Below are 15,905 nucleotides of genomic sequence, written 5' to 3'. Positions count from 1 at the left end.
AAACCAGTCACCTGGCTGAAGAATGCAAGGTATTCAGGTCATGAAGGGCGTTGTTTACAAAGCACCAGGAGAACACCGTCTATACTTGAGATACTCCCCGCATATAATAATAGATGTGAGCTCCAGCCGTCGGGCTGCTTCATCTTGCGTTTGTCCGATTGTTTCATCATAGCCAGACCTGTCTGGAGTGAGGCATGAAGAAGCTCTCTCTTTTTTTTTTTTTTTTTTGCTTTAACTTTTCAACAAGACTCACCACTGGAAATAGCAAGAAATGAATCAATCCATCAATCAGCCAATCCAGCACCTATGTGGTTTTGCTCGTCTTGAAATATACATTTATTTATCTCAATAACATGTAGTGGAGATAAAGTGCTTTGTAAGAACTGAGGCATTTTTTTCTTCCTGTAAAGACCTACACTAGAGACATGCATTATAGCAGATGGCTTGTTCTGCCATATACTCACTTGTCATATGTTCCTTTATGCTATAGGTTCATTTTTTAAAAAATATACTCTGTAGCAGGGGTTGGTAACCATTTTCTGTCAAGGGCTAAATACCAGTCAATGCTAAAGGACTGATGATTCCAATGAACTGAATGTTCATTGGAGGGACTGATGCTGATGCTGAAGCTCCAATACTTGGGCCACCTGATGAGAAGAGATAACTCATTAGAAAAGACCCTGATGCTGGGAAAGACTGAAGTCAGCAGGAGAAGGGGACCACAGAGGATGAGATGGTTGGATGGCATCACCCACTCAATGGACATGAGTTCGAAACTCCGGGAGATTGTGAAAGACAGGGAAACCTGGTGTGCTGCAGTCCATGGGGTCGTAAAGAGTCAGATATGACTGAGCGACTTAACAACAACGGATAGCACACGCTGTCAGCTTTGTGAGCCATGCACTGCCACATGATGACTGGCCTCTGCCTCCTCAACAGGACGGCAGCCAGGGAAGACAGGTGAGCACAGGAGTGAGGCTGGACTGTGCCCGCGCTGGGTCCCTGCTGGGCCCCGCAGACCAAGCCGAGCTGCCAGCAGAGTGGGGGGTGAGGTGTGCAGCCTGTATGTGGTTGCAGCTGAGTGTCCTTTGTTGGGGGAGTGTATAATTTCCTTGGTTCTGTCTCGTTGCCACAAAAATTTGAAATGATGGATGGACCAGCATCACAGTCCTCAGACGGACCAGCATTACAGCTCTGTGTTACAGCTCAGTTTTATTTAGAAAGTAAAGGAAAATAGATCCTTGAGGCATGAGGGCATGCCAACCCAAAAGACGTGAAGAGAGGAGAGGCCCCCGGCCCAATTTTGGCTGCTCTTTTTATATGTCTTTTCTCCTCCCCCTGAGCCTGCCCTATGTGAATTGGGCTAGCCAGGAGGGCTGTTTGTTTTACCTGAGGTTCTCACTCCGGTCCTCAGACCCTCCTTTGTTCTATTTCTGTGGGCTTTTCCCTTTCTTGTCTTTTAGGCACTGCCATTCTGGACTACTTTTCCTATTCTAATTACCTAACATTACCCCCTCAAGAGTTAGGAGGCCCAATTCTTTGGAACTAGGGGGATCGAGGCCTCTCTGGCTGTTTCCTATTGAACTGGGATGTCAAGGGGCATTGGGCCTCCCCCTCTTGCTAGTCTCAAACCTCCGAGTCCTTATAGTGCTGTCCATCTAAGGGTGAGTGATATTTTCCGTGGTTGGCTATAGTTTTATATATCCTTGTTGAACTGGCACTGCATGCTGTAGATTGTTGACCTGGTCAGAGACACAACAGTTTAACTGATAATACATGGAACAATAATAAGCAGCATCAATATGGTGATAACAGAGATTAGTAGGGGCAGTGAAAGTGTAAGTGAAGTCACTCAGTTGTGTCTGACTCTTTGCAACCCTGTGGACTGTAGCCCACCAGGCTCCTCCGTCCATGGGGTTCTCCAGGCAAGAATACTGGAGTGGGTTGCCATTTCCTTCTCCAGGGGGTCTTCCTGACCTGGGGATTCAACCCAGGTCTCCCGCATTGCAGGCAGATGCTTTAACCTCTGAGCCACCAGGGAGGCCCCAGGAAGTAGGGGCATTAGCCACCTCCAAATTTCTCATCTCCAGGAGGATCCCCCTGGCACCCCGAGAACTCTCCAGCTTGTTCTTTGAGGTCCTGTAGGGTCTGAATGTTTTTCTTGAGGACTGTGAGACTTTCTTTAACTTAGCTGGAGGTATTTACCCAGAAACAACATGTCTCATTCAAGATGGCTCAAGTCCCTCCTTGTTCATGGATCAGGAGATCTGTCTCCTGTCTGTTTTGGAGTACAGTCCCTGCCAACCTGTGCTGCCTCTTTAGAGCTGTCCTGAGAAGTCTTATCCCCAGAAACTTAATTTTGGGGGTGTTCATTAGAATGGCACTCATTTGTAGTCCTGAATAGGTATCTGAGATCTCCCAGGGGCTCATAGAGTATTGAGTGTCCTCTTCTGTTTTCTTCAATGGCTTGACTCATGAGTAGTGAATCCAGGAGTTATGTCCTGGTGGTTTGACTGCTGTGGGGGTAAAAAGTATTACAAGGTAGGGGCCCTTCCATGTGGGCTGGAGTTGAGCCTTTGGGGACCCATCTTTCCAGACTTTAATTAGGATTTGAGTCCCTGGAACATATAGTGGTGACTCTTTATCATTTGGGTCCTGGTTGACATCCCACAAGTGCATATCCTGTTGGAATTGCCCAATGGCCATGGTATAAGACTGGAGGGTCTGAGCCTTTGGATCTAGGAAGAGATCATTGACATAAGTAAAAGGTCTCCCATATAGCATCTCATAAGGACTAAGACCAACCTGTTCTTTTTTTTTTTTTTTTAGTTTAATTTTATTTATTGATTTATAAAAATTTTTATTAGAGAATAGTTGATTTACAGTGCTGTTAGTTTCAGGTGTACAGCAAATTGACTCAGTTATACATAAACACATATCTGCTCTTATTTAGATTCTTTTCCCATATAGATCATCACAGAGTACTGAGTAGAGTTCCCTGGGCTATACAGTAAGTCCTTAATAGTCATCTATTTTACTTTTTATTAAATGTTTTGTTTTGTGTTAGAGTATATCCAATTAATGTGACAGTTTCAGGTAGACCAAGGCAAAGGGACTTAGCTACACACATATACACACACACATATATACACACATATGTATATACATGTACATATATGTATATATACACACATATACACATGTATCCATTCTCCCCCACACTCCCCTTCCATCCAGGATGACTCTGCTGCTGCTGCTAAGTCGTGTCAGTCGTGTCCGACTCTGTGCGACCCCATAGACGGCAGCCCACCAGGCTTCTCTGTCCCTGGGATTCTCCAGGCAAGAACACTGGAGTGGGTTGCCATTTACTTCTCCAACAACCTGTTCTTTAGGGGCAATACGGGTGCGGAGGAGAGCTATTGGTAAAGCCTCCTTCCATCCCAGGGAGGTCTCCTGGGTTATCTTTTTTATTGCTGATTTTAATAATTGGTTGGCTCTTTCTGCTTTTCCTGAAGACTGAGGCCTCCAGGCACAATGGTGATAATAAGTAATGCCCAATTAAGAGAGACCCCTTGGGTGACCTTATAAGTCAATGATGTCCCATTGTTACTTTGTAATGACCTGGGCAGACCAAATCTCAGAATGATTCCACGGAGCAGTTTGTTTTTTTTACCACCTCCTCAGCCTTCTCAGTCCAGGTGGGAAAGCCTTCAATCCATCCTGTAAATGTATCTATCATGGCTAATAGGTATTTACACCCTTGAGAAACTGTCATCTGGGTAGGCCCATCTGCCAGTCCTCTTCTGGGTAGGCCCCACGTCGTTGGATGGTCTGGGCCAGCTGGGGTCTTCAAGTTCCTTGGGGATTGTTTAATTGGCAAGTGGGACAAGAGGGGACCACTTGCCTTATAGTTGTTTGGAGGCCTGTTCCTCTGAAGGACCTTTCTAGTAATCTTTGGAGGGCCTTTTCCCCTAAATGAGTGGTGGCATGTAGGGAGTTAACCAACTTCCAGTGGAGGTTCCCAGGCAGAAAAAGGAGTCCCTCCTGCGGAACCACCCCATATGATCATCTTGAAAGCCCTCACTCAGAGTCTCACCTTCAGTATATGAAGGAGTTTCTGGCAAATTAGTCTGTGGAACTGAGGTGGCAACCCTATTAGGTGATTGTTCTGTAACGCTGCTCTCCTAGCTGCATGATTGGCTGCTTCGTACCCTCATGCCACTTCCGTGCTCCCTTTTGGGTGTCCTTTACAAAGGGAGACTGAAACCTCAGTGGGCAGATGGACTGCCTCCAAGAGCCTAAGGATTAAATCACCATATTTGATTGGGGACCCTCAGGCAGTCAAGTGGCCCCTTTCTTTCCAAACAGCCGCATGTGCATGTAGCACCAGAAAGGCATACTTGGAGTCAGTGTAAATGGCTACTCTTTTTCCTTTTCCCAGCTCTAAAGCTCGAGTCAGGGCTATGAGCTTAGCCAACTGGGCTGAAGTACCTGGTGGCAGAGGCTTAGCAAAATTGGAGACTACTGCATACCCGGCTCTTCTTTTTTCCATCCAATTCAAAGCTGCCTCCATCAGTGTACCAGATTTCCTCAGGATTGGTCAGAGGATCTTCTGACAATCCCTCTTGGGGTTTTGTCCAGTGGTCCAAGGTTTCTAGACAAGAGTGAAAAGGGAGAGAGCCCTCGGGGGGAGGCAGGAGGGTGGCTGGGTTACGAACCTCACAAGGGGATATAGTGAGGCCTGGATTTTCTATCAGCAGTACTTGATATCTGAGGATTCTTTGATCAGACATCCATAACGGGCCTCTCCCATTTCTGAGTTGTTTCACTTGGTGGTTGGTAAAAATAGTTTGCCCCCAAAAGAGTTTTAAAGCATCTTCTATCAGGATTGCAATAGCTGCAAGATGTCGAAGGCAGGGAGGCCAGCCTTGGGTGGTTGGGTCGAGCCTCTTGGATAAATAAGCTACAGGCTGGGGCTCAGGTCCCAACATTTGAGTGAACACTCCCAAGGCTATTCCTTCTTTTTCGTGGACATAAAGTTGGAATGCTTTTTCTGGGTCTGGCAACCTCAAGGCAGGTGCCTAAGTTAAGGCCTGTTTTATTGTAGCCTCTGCCTTCTTTTGAGGAGTTCCCCACATCAGACTTCCCTGGTGGCTCAGACGGTAAAGCATCTGCCTATGATGCAGGAGACCCGGGTTCAATTCCTGGGTGGGGAAGATCCCCTGGAGAAGGAAATAGCAACCCACTCCAGTACTCTTGCCTGGAAAATCCCATGGATGGAGGAGCCTGGTGGGCTACAGTCCATGGGGTTGCAAAGAGTCGGACACGACTGAGCGACTTCCCCTTCCTTCCCCTTCCTTCCACATCAGTGGGATTGAATCATCCCATCCCTTTAAGCTCTTATATAAGGGCTGGGCAATTAGACTGTAGTTGGTTATCCAGATTCTACAATACCCAGTTAGCCCCAGGAAAGCTCACAATTGTTTTCGAGTTGTGGGGGAGGGCAACTGGAGGATTCCTTGTACCCAATCAGAGGACAGCCTCCTGGACCCGTGTGTAATCTGAACTCCCAAGTAAGTGACCTTTGTCTCGACCGTCTGTGCCTTAGCACGGGAGACTTTATCTCCCCTCTCTGCCAAAAAGCTTAGAACCTGAATTGCATGTTGTTGGGCATTTTTCTCATCTGGAGAACAGATTAGTAGGTCATCTACGTATTGTAATATTTGCCCATTAGGTCCCAGGTCCAGATCTAGGAGATCCCAGCTATGAGCCTACCCAAACTATCTATCTCTCAACCCCTGAGGTAATACTGTCCAAGTCATCTGTTGGTGTTTTTCTCTTGGAGCATCCCACTCAAAGGCCAAAAGATACTGGGATTATTTAGCCAGTGGTATGCAGAAGAATGCATCTTTGAGATCCAAGACTATAAACCACTTGGCACTGGCTGGGATTTCTCTTGAGATTACACAGGGATTGGGTACCATGGGATGGAGGGGGAGTACAGCTTCATTTATGACCCAGAGATCTTGAACCATTTGCCAGGTTCCATCCTTTTTCTTTACTGAGAAGACTGGGGTGTTACATGGCGACCTGGTGGGGACCAATAGTCCACAAGCAAGGAATTTATTTATTAAAGGCTGTAGTCCCTCCCGAGCCTCTCTTTTGAGGGGATACTGTTTCCGGTTGGGAAACTGAGTGGGATCTCAGAGGACAATGATGACCGGTTCAGCTTGGTGGGCTCATGCACGAATCCCCTGGTCCCACACCTGGGGGTTAATTTTGTCTTCCCATAGTTTTACATCTATTGAAGATGTAACAGGTTCTTCAGTAGTAACCAGAAGCTGTAGGGCCCTAGGGGCTGAAAAGCTTCCCATCACAAGGGTGGTCTCCAGTTCAGTGAGTATATCTCTTCCCAATAAGGGAGTAGGATGCTCAGGGACCACCAGAAACTGGTGGGAAACTATTTGTCCTTCCCAGCAACAAAGAAGTGCTCGGGTGAATCTTTTAGTAGTTGTTTTTCCTGTAGCACCCAAAATGGTACTGGTTTGGGAGGAGAAGGCTCCAGAGAGGGAGATCAAGACAGAGTAGGTAGCCCCCATGTCAACCAAGAAATTCTCGGACCTACCTGCCACATCCAGTTGCACTCTTGGCTCCAGCTCCATGATGGTTATCTATGACAGGCGGGCTAGCTGGAGAGGGCCACTTTAGTCCTATTGAACCATCGTGAGGGAGGGCTTGACCTTGAGGCTCTTGGGTCCCGAGGGCAGAGTGCTGCCCAATGTCCCAATTGATGGCATTTGTAGCAAGCCGTTTTAGGAGACTTGTCATGGTTTGTACACTCTTTGGCCCAGTGCCCCGCCTGTCTACAGATTAGGCATTTGTCTCATGCCTTGTCCTTCAAGGACTCAGGGCTTGCCATAGGGCTTCCCCTGGAGGGCAGCTAGCATCTGGGCATGCCTTGTCTCTTTCCTTTTCTCCCTTTCCTGGGCGTTGGCCTCCCTTTCCTGTTCTCTGTTATAACAGAGAAAGGTATTGATGGCTGTCTGGACCATCTCATCTAAAGAGGCAGCAGGGTCCTGCTCCTGTAGCTGTGGTAACTTTATCCTGATGTCTGATGCACATTGGGACAGGAATTTGTCCTTTAAAATCACCTGTCCCTCGTAAGAGTGTTGGGGTCCGGCGTGAGGCACTCCGCCCATGACAAAGGTCATGAGGAAGGAGGCTCAACATATGCAAAGGCGGGATCGAGCCTCAGGAGTCCCCCTGGAAATCCTTGAGCATCTACCCCCATAACCAGAGCCTGCCTACTTTACTACTTTGTGCTCTCACCTACACATCTGACTTTATGGGGGGCTGTCCCCCACCACCTCTTTCGGAGAAGGAGTTAACTTAGAGCTCCAGTTAATAATAATTCCTGGGCGTGATAGGAGTGTTTTAACCTACAAACTCCTCTGAAGGTTCTCTGGCCTGCCTGACAGGCTTGTCCAGCCACATGTGATTGCTCACAGCCTCCCAACCGTGAGAGGCACGAGATGCTTTAAACCTTCTAAAAACAGGTTCCTTAGAAAAGTTAGAAAACTATTAGTATAAGTATAATGGGCTGATTAAAAATTGTATTGGTGAAGGGTTTTTCATTTGTTGAGCCAATGTTTGTTGCTAAGTCTCCACATCCCCTGCCCTTACACACATTAATGAATATATAGAAGAAATAAGTATTAACCTTTGATATTAATCACGTTAGACCTTAGGCTAAGTAAATTCTTTCCTTAACTAAAACCCACTACACCCTCACCCTATAGGAATGTAACTTTATTTGGGTGGCGTCTGTTTTAAGAATAATCACCCTTGGAGAAAAAAGTGTTCTGGTTGACTGACCACTGTCACAAGGAGAGGGTCATAAATTGTCAGCAGGCCCCCCCGGCCAGAAGATGATGTAACACCCCTAAGACCTCTGTATACATTTGTATGAAGCACCTGACTTTAATAAAAGTCAGGACTGCTGACCCCGCGTGACTTTTGCATAACATCTCAGTGTATAAAAACAGACTCTGGAAAATAAAGAATTGGGATCAGTTCCTCGAAAGATTGGTGTCCCCATGTCTCTCTCTCTCTCATTCTGGCTGAGTCTCCATCTGGAGCGCAGAACCTGCCGTGCTTACTAATTATGCCTGGGCTTCTAAGATCCGACCAGGGAGGCCTCAGTGTCTCCTCTCCTTCAGGAGAACGGAAGGACACCTGCGGCCTACGTAAGTGGTGCAAACTTCTTGTCTTGAAGTTTTATTGGTCTCCCGCGTAAACCAAGCTACTCAGCCTCTTTTCTCCACTGAATTTTCCTACTGAGCTATCCTCATTCTATTACTCTTTATATCTTTGATGAATATTTAAATAGTCGCCGAAGCTGTCTCCCCTTCGAATACCCTGGATCAGCCGGGCTGGACCCCGGCATAAGAGTCTCCAGATTGGTAAACTTTTGGAGGGCCTCTTTTAGCCTCTCCAGAAAGGCAGTGGGGTTCTCGTTGGGCTCCTGAGTTATTGCTGAAACCCGGGCATAGCTGAATACTTTTTGCTGGACTGCTTTCAGTCCTGCTTTCACACAGGTCAGAAAATGATCCCTTTCCCAGATGTGCTCAGGGTCACTATAATTCTAATTAGGATCTGAGGAGAGGATGGCAGTTTACCCTACTGGGTTTTTATCGCTTGACATGTGAAGCCCTGTAGCAAACCTTCAGGCTTCCTTTAAGACCCTAGCATGCCCAGGGTCAGATAAAGTTTGACTAAATATGACCATTATGTCCTTCCACGTCAAGTCAAAGGCCAAGGTAATGTGTTGGAATGTATCTATAATTTGCCTGGATCATCTGTATAGCTTTCCCAGGTCTCGTTTGATCTGTCTTAGTTCTAAAAGGGAGAAGGGCTTATGGACCCGGGTTTGCCCGAATTCTCCTCCAGTTTCAACTAAGGGACATTTTATAGAGGGGGTGCTCCCAGACATGGGGGCATGTTGGGATACAAGGAAGGAGCACCAGGCAACTTGGGAGCCATGGGAGGTGAGCCTTCATGGAGGGCGGGGATCCTTTTCTTGGTTGTCTGTGCCTAACACCATTTGCCTAGTAGGCTCACTTTTAGAGCATACAACAATCCCTTACTTAAGACAGAGTTCCTTCATATCTTTAGTCGGAAGAAAATTTGGATATAGGGGATTTCTGTCCATGTCCCTTGTCTTTTGCAGAATAAGTCTACTGCAGGATGGTATTGTAATTTAAATTCCCATCCTCAGGCCATTGTTCCTTGTCCCCCAGAGGATGTGGCCACGCAGTGACACAAAAGAATTTTAAACGACTTCTCTTCAGAGTTAAAAGATCGAATAGCTTCCAGTTATCAAAGATGCATCTCAAGGGCATCTGTTGGGAAGTAGATTGGTTATTTACCATCTGAAAGACAGTGATGACAGGGAGGAAAAGGAAAAAGAAAAAACTAATAGGCCTCCTTCAATTTCCATGGGTGGACTTCCTTAGGGGTAAGTCTTTTTGAAACTTATCCTACTCAGTACTGTTGCAACCTGAGAGCTGGGGTCAGGGTGCAGATCCCCAGGAAGGCTGAGGTGTGACAGCATCCTGGAGATCGAATCCCTGGGCAGGTCGAGGCATGTTGGCTTCCTGAGAATTGGGCCCCTGGGCAAGTCGAGGCATGTCCACCTCCTGGGACCCCTGGACTGGTGGATCCCTGAGCAGGTTGAGGCCTGACAACCTTTTGAGGACCAGATCCCTAGGCAGGTCGAGGCAGGTTGACTTCCTGGGACCCCTGGACTGGAGTTGGGCATCCCCAAGCTCTCCAGCATGACCAGTGCTGGGTAGGATTAAGGGGTTGCAATTTTAGCTCATTTTCAGTTTATTCACCACAGATGGGAATAGATATCATGATGTAAAGAAATCCAAGCCTGTGCCCTGAGACTGGGAACCTGGTGAAGCAGCCGTATAAGCCTTATCCTCTTACCACTCTAAGGGAATGTAAGTCACTGATTTCCTCCCTTAGTCCTCCATAAGAGCAGGTTAGGGTGTCTCCAATGGTAAACATTTCATTGTCATAGACCCACTTTAGGTAATAGCAGAAGTAATGACAAAGGAGTGGGTTATCTGGTCCTGTTAGGGGCATTCTGAGTATTTTAATAATAAGCAGGGTGGAGCAATGTTACCTACAAGGGGGCAGGGTCCTGGTTGTAGGAGTTAGTAAGTGGCTTAAGAACAAATTGATAAGAGGCAACAGACCAGATGTTTCAAAAAAGCAGAGTGGAGATTTGATCCAGAGGTATGTTTGTAACTTTAGGAGAAGGGTGGTAAGGGTATGGGCCCAAACGGCCAAAGTGCAAACATTATCCCCAGAATCCCAACTGCCCTTGAAGGGATGCTACCAACAGACGGACTTCTAGCAGGCATTGTGTGCCTATCACCTGCCCTAGCAGATCCACTGAGAGATGCTGTTGTTGCACATGTTGTAGGAAATATGGAAGATGAAGGCCTGAATATCCAGAGGGATTGGATATTATACAGTATTTCCCTCCCAAGGGCCAGCTATTTTCTGGTTGTCCCTCCAGAAGATTGTAGAGGCAACATTGTGGGCCTGGACAGTGCTCAGGAAAAGAGCATGAAGCAGGAGGGAAGAGGGCAGGGGACAGCTTTTGAAAGAATGACATAGCCAAAGGGCATAACATAAACCAGTTAAAATCAAATGGGTCCAAGATGACAAGTCAGATTCAACTAAACCTTGATCCCCAATCTGCAAGTTAGATGACACACCCAAAGGTGCCAGGGCAGTTCCAAGGCACTGTCCAAAGATGGAAAAGTGGGTGGTTCCCCAGTGGTTGGGATATCCTCCCACTCATTAGCCTATGAAATCACCCAGCTGTGGGAGGAGGGGAAGCTAGCCACACCACATTCCACGGCTCTATGGATGGCCCACACCCTGTGGAATGTGCTTCTCTCTGAATCTGAACTAATCCACCTCTTACTATCGCTGTGTCTCTAACTGAATTTTTGCAATGGGGCATCAGAGCCTGAGCTTCATTAGGTCCTGAAGCCAGGCTCAATGGGTTTTGGCCAGACTCAAGTCCTGGGAGAGACGAACTTAAGGACAGGAGGAAAAAGCAGTGGAAAAATCGCACTGAGGAATCTCCTTCATAACCTGCTGGAAAATCTGCTAAATACCTGACCTGTGCTCACAGTTTTAATTGGCTTGATCCTTGGCACAAAAGATTAAGGATAGAAGAACCCCCACCCACTTGGGTAACAGCTACTGGGGCCCAGCAGATAGTGGAGCATTTGGGACACACCGAGGAGTAGCCCCTGCCAGAGTCCCTCAGTAGCACCCACTGCTGCTCACCTGTTCACGGGGGTTTCGAGGAAACAGAAAACAAGAGTTTGTAAAGGAATTCAGATTTTGTTAGCCATATGTCCTTCCAGCCATAGGAGTGAGGACCTCCTACCTTAACCGGAGGTCTTCTGGAATCTGAAACTGAGCTGCATGAGCTTTCTGCTGAGTTTGTTTTTCACTGTCCCAGTTTCCAGCATGTTGGGCTTCTTGTCTCTTCCCCTGTGCTGGGTTTTCTTCGTGTTCAGCTTCCACCGTGGGAGCTTTTGCTGAGTTGGGCTCCTACTGTGCTTGGCCTCCTCCTTGTGGGGCCAAAGCCAAGGTTGTTTCAGCTGGGTTAAATCTGAGAAACAGCCCCATACGTGTCAGGGGAGTGCGTAATTTCCTCGGTTCTGTCTCATCGCAACAAAAATTTGAAGCAACGGGTGGACAAGTGTTACAGCCTTCCCACGGACCAATGTTAGAGCCCTCAAATGGACCTATGTTACAGTTCCACGTTACAGCTCAGTTTTATTTAGAAAGTAAAGGAAAATAGATCCTTGAGGCATGAGGGCATGCCAACCCAAAAGACGCGAAGAGAAGAGGCCCCCGGCCCAATTTTGGCTGCTCTTTTTATATGTTTTTTTCTCCTCCCCTGAGCCTGCCCTGTGTGAATTGGTCTAGCCAGGAGGGTTGTTTGTTTTACCTGAGGTTCTCACTCCAGTCCTCGGACCTTCTTTTGTTCTATTTTTGCGGGCTTTTCCTTTCCTTGTCTTTTAGGCAGCACCATTCTGGACTCCTTTTTCCTATTCTAACTGACAATCTCAAGTGCAGAAAGCAATTTTCCAGTTTTCAGTTTTGAACAACAGTGTATTTCATCCATCATTTACAAGTTTTGGCAGTTTTTTCCCTCCTCTCTGTTCTTAGAGTCCACTTTTGGAGACTGTTCCTGAATGGAAGTCGTTTATGCTTATAAATACTGTTTGAAGCATCAGTATCAGGATGTGACGTCACATCCTGGGGACCAGACAGTCACATGGTTCAGATGAGCTCAACAGGGACAGCAGGCTTCCTCCACACACAGTCAGGACAAGCCTGGGGAGCAGTGCTGTGACTCCTTCGAGGGTTTGTCCTAGGAAGCCCATTTGCTGCAGACGTGATGTATCCACCAACTGACGCTTTATCAGTAAGACACGGGACAGTGTGTCTTCCCATCAGCTGACTCTTCTATCGTGTATCCCAGTAGGAGCAGGACTCAGTGTGGAGGGGAGACTCCAGTTATCTGATGTTTTCAGAGCCCCAAGCTTCAGGATAGGAGCCTGAGCAGCTGTCATGAGGGCTGCAGTGTCTGGCGTGCAGTTTCCAGGGTACACTGTCGAGAGTGCAGTGCCCTCGGTGCTGGGCATAGGTAAGTGCAGGTATCACCTGGGCAGCTTTGGGCAGCTCTGTCCACAGGCAGGGGCTGCTTCTGTGCCATAATCCTGTGTCTCCAGGGGCAGCAGTGGGGCACCAGGGCTGAAGGTGAGGTGTGGGCCTTCAGTAAATCAGAGGGATCTCAGACAGCAGAGCGCAGAATGTGTGGTGTTTATGCGGAGCAGGCAGGGCTGAGCCAGTGCCGATTTCAGGGAGGGGCTCTTCCCCTATGAGGGAACAGACAACACTTGCCTTTTGAAAGCAGACGTGGCTGGCTTTTGCAGGGGCTCAGGGGCACTGGTGAAACCGCACTGGGCCACGGGCCAGGCTGGGTCGGCAGTGTGGGGCGGCCACCTCCTGTCTCTTCTGTCCTCGTGCTGTTTTGCTGCCTTCACAGCCCAGGGAGGGCACGTGCATGTTAAGTCACTTCAGTCACGTCCCACTCTTCGTGACCGCATGGACTGTAGCCAGGCTTCTCTGTCCATGGGATTTTCCAGGTAAGAAGACTGGAGTGGGTTGCCATGCCCTCCTCCCAGGGATCTTTCCAACCCAGGTATCTCTTACGTCTCCTGCATTGGCAAGAGGCTTCTTTACCAATAGCACCACCTGGGAGCGGGGCCCATGCTGAACTGGTGTGGCTTGTCCGCAGCAAAAGGAGCCCGTCACAAAGAGCACACACTGTCATATTCCGCTCCTTTGCTGCTCCAGAACCAGGCACAACTGATTTACAGTGACAGTTGTCAGAACGTCTGGTCTCTGTAGGGGATTGTTAACTGACCTGGGCTCAGAGGAGCCTCTGAGTGCTGGAGAGATTCTGCTCCTTGACCTGGGCGTTGGCTACTCAGTCCCATACATGGTGAAGATTCACTGAGGTGCACAGTTAAAAGCTGTCCACTTGCTTATGTTTCTATTTTAAAAGAAAGCATCTATCTGGACACGAGTCACACAGAGGACTTACCAGCGCAAAAAACAGCTCAGCTGCACGTTCCCCCACCTGCCCCACTGGTCCCTTAATCTTCACAGGACACACGGCCTACTGGGGAGAGCCTGGCAGAGCTGTAACACCTTAAGTGTTTCCAAGTTTGCTTTTTTTTTTTTAATTTTTAAAAAGATTCTTTGACAATTTCATAAAATTGAAGTAAGTATAGAGCAAAGTATATATATATAGATAGATAGATAGATAGTATCTGTATGTGTGTATACATACACTTATAGTGTGTATGTATATATGGTGTGTATATATATACACATTCCTTTTCAGATTCATGATATCAAGCATAACTCTATGTTACCACAGTAGGTCCTTGCTGTTCGTCTGTTTTATATACTGCCGTCAGTACCTGTTAATCCCAAAGTCCTAACACATCTCTCCACCAAGGTTATTGTAAATTCCCACTTAGTTCTTGATGTTTGATGCCATCCCCATAGCTCTTGGCTGCTCTGGGGACTCACCAGCTGCAGGTGGAGTAGGTCAGAGGCTCACGGGTGTGGCTGGTGGCCTGACACGTTTCTTGGTGTCCCCCATACCACCTGGTGAGCCGAGGTCCGTGCTCCAGGTGTCTGCTCCTCTGGCAGGAGGGGCCCGCTGCCCATCCTGAGGTCGATTCCGGCACCAAATATAAACATTGGGCTGTGTCTCCAATTCCTGCACGTATACAGCAATCATCTCAGCCACGGGTTGTCAGACCTTTCCTGTGGAGGACCAGAGAGTCAGTATTTCATGCTCTGTGGGCCGTGTGAGCGCCACTGTGTGTGAAAGCAGACAGACAGATGTGATGGTAATCAGGCAACAGGAGGTGTGTGGGTGAGTAACCAATCAGAAATCAAGTTTCAGATTCTAGGCTGTTCCACGCTAGCTGTGTGACTCTGAGCCACTTACCTAACCTCTGTGGCTGAGGCTTCATGTCGGACTCATTCCAAGTATCTACATTTTCAGGAGACACCTAAAGAAGGCAACATCATGCCTTAGTTTTCAGCGGAGTCCAGTGGCACACAGATGAAGGTGTTCAGAAGAGCATCTCAGATCAAGCTGTGTCAATATCCTTGCCTTTTTCATTACCGTGTCCCTGTGACTGTGGCCACACCAAGGGATGTGAAAGTCCCCGTCAATCACATCCCAGCCTTCTGAAGCTGATAACAGGCAAGAGAGAGTTTTCAGGCCAAAGAATACGGTTAATTCTTACTCTCACTTAGAGTTCTATTCAATCAAAGGATGTAAATATACCTTTCCTTCCCCTCAGTGCTTCCAAATTTTTCTCAAGAATTAATAATACATGCCCAATACTGTAATCATCAGAGAAATGCAAAATAAAACCATGAGATCTCACCTTATACTCATCAGAATGATTATCATACCTGTCAGATGGTTATTATCAAAAGAAACACAAGTAACAAATGTTCGTGGAGACATGGAAAAAAGGGAACCTCATACACTGGTGCAGCCACTGTGAAAACAGAGATTTCTCAAAAAACTAAAAATAGAACTATCATATGACCCAGAAATCCCACTCCTGAGTATATATCACCCCCCCAAAAAACAAACCAGGAACACATATTTGAAAAGATACATGTACCCCAGCATGATTGATAATGACCGAAAATACTTCCTCATAATCGCCACGATAGGGAAGCAATCCTAGAGCCCATCAACAGATGAATGGATAAACATACTATAAAAACAATGGAATATTAGCCATAAAAAGTACAAAACTTGTCATGTTCTACAACCTGGATGGACTTGGAGGGCGTTATGCTAAGTGAAATGCATGAGACACAGAAAGACATTGTATGGTATCACTTACAGTGTGAGTAATATAAAAAATAAAGCCAACTAGTCAATATAACAAAAAAGAAGAAGACTCAGATATAGAAAACAAACTAGTGGTTACCAGGGGGAGAGGATGGTGGAGGGAAAAGGTAGGGGGAGGGGATTGAGAGGTGCAACCTATTAGGTGTAAAATATAAGCTCCCAGGATGTATTGTACAGCACAGAGAATACAGCCAGTATTTCACAGTAACTATACATGGAATATAACCTTCAAACACTGTGAATCACTATGTTGTACATCTGTTTATCATGTATTTTATGTTGACTATACTTCAATTTTTGAAAATTCAAAAAATTAAGAATTAACCCTCATTTGTTCCAT

General features: G+C 47.0%; 1 long non-coding RNA gene and 1 other non-coding gene across 2 annotated transcripts; both read left to right on the top strand.

The window, feature by feature from the left end:
- The first annotated feature begins 2,102 nt into the window (after positions 1-2,102).
- On the top strand, positions 2,103-15,581 carry LOC147366537 (uncharacterized). The gene is made up of 3 exons (XR_015168852.1): positions 2,103-8,246; positions 12,587-12,751; positions 14,693-15,581. It is a non-coding gene; the product is annotated as an uncharacterized LOC147366537 (long non-coding RNA).
- On the top strand, positions 5,145-5,216 carry TRNAH-AUG (transfer RNA histidin (anticodon AUG)). The gene has a single exon. It is a non-coding gene; the product is annotated as a tRNA-His (tRNA).
- Positions 15,582-15,905: the final 324 nt, after the last annotated feature.

Source organism: Bos grunniens, chromosome 8 (genome assembly GCF_055505025.1).
Source record: "Bos grunniens cultivar Pamir isolate PY7600 chromosome 8, Bosgru_T2T1.0, whole genome shotgun sequence".
Lineage (NCBI taxonomy): Eukaryota > Metazoa > Chordata > Mammalia > Artiodactyla > Bovidae > Bos > Bos grunniens.
This window is presented reverse-complemented; position numbering and strand designations above follow the sequence as displayed.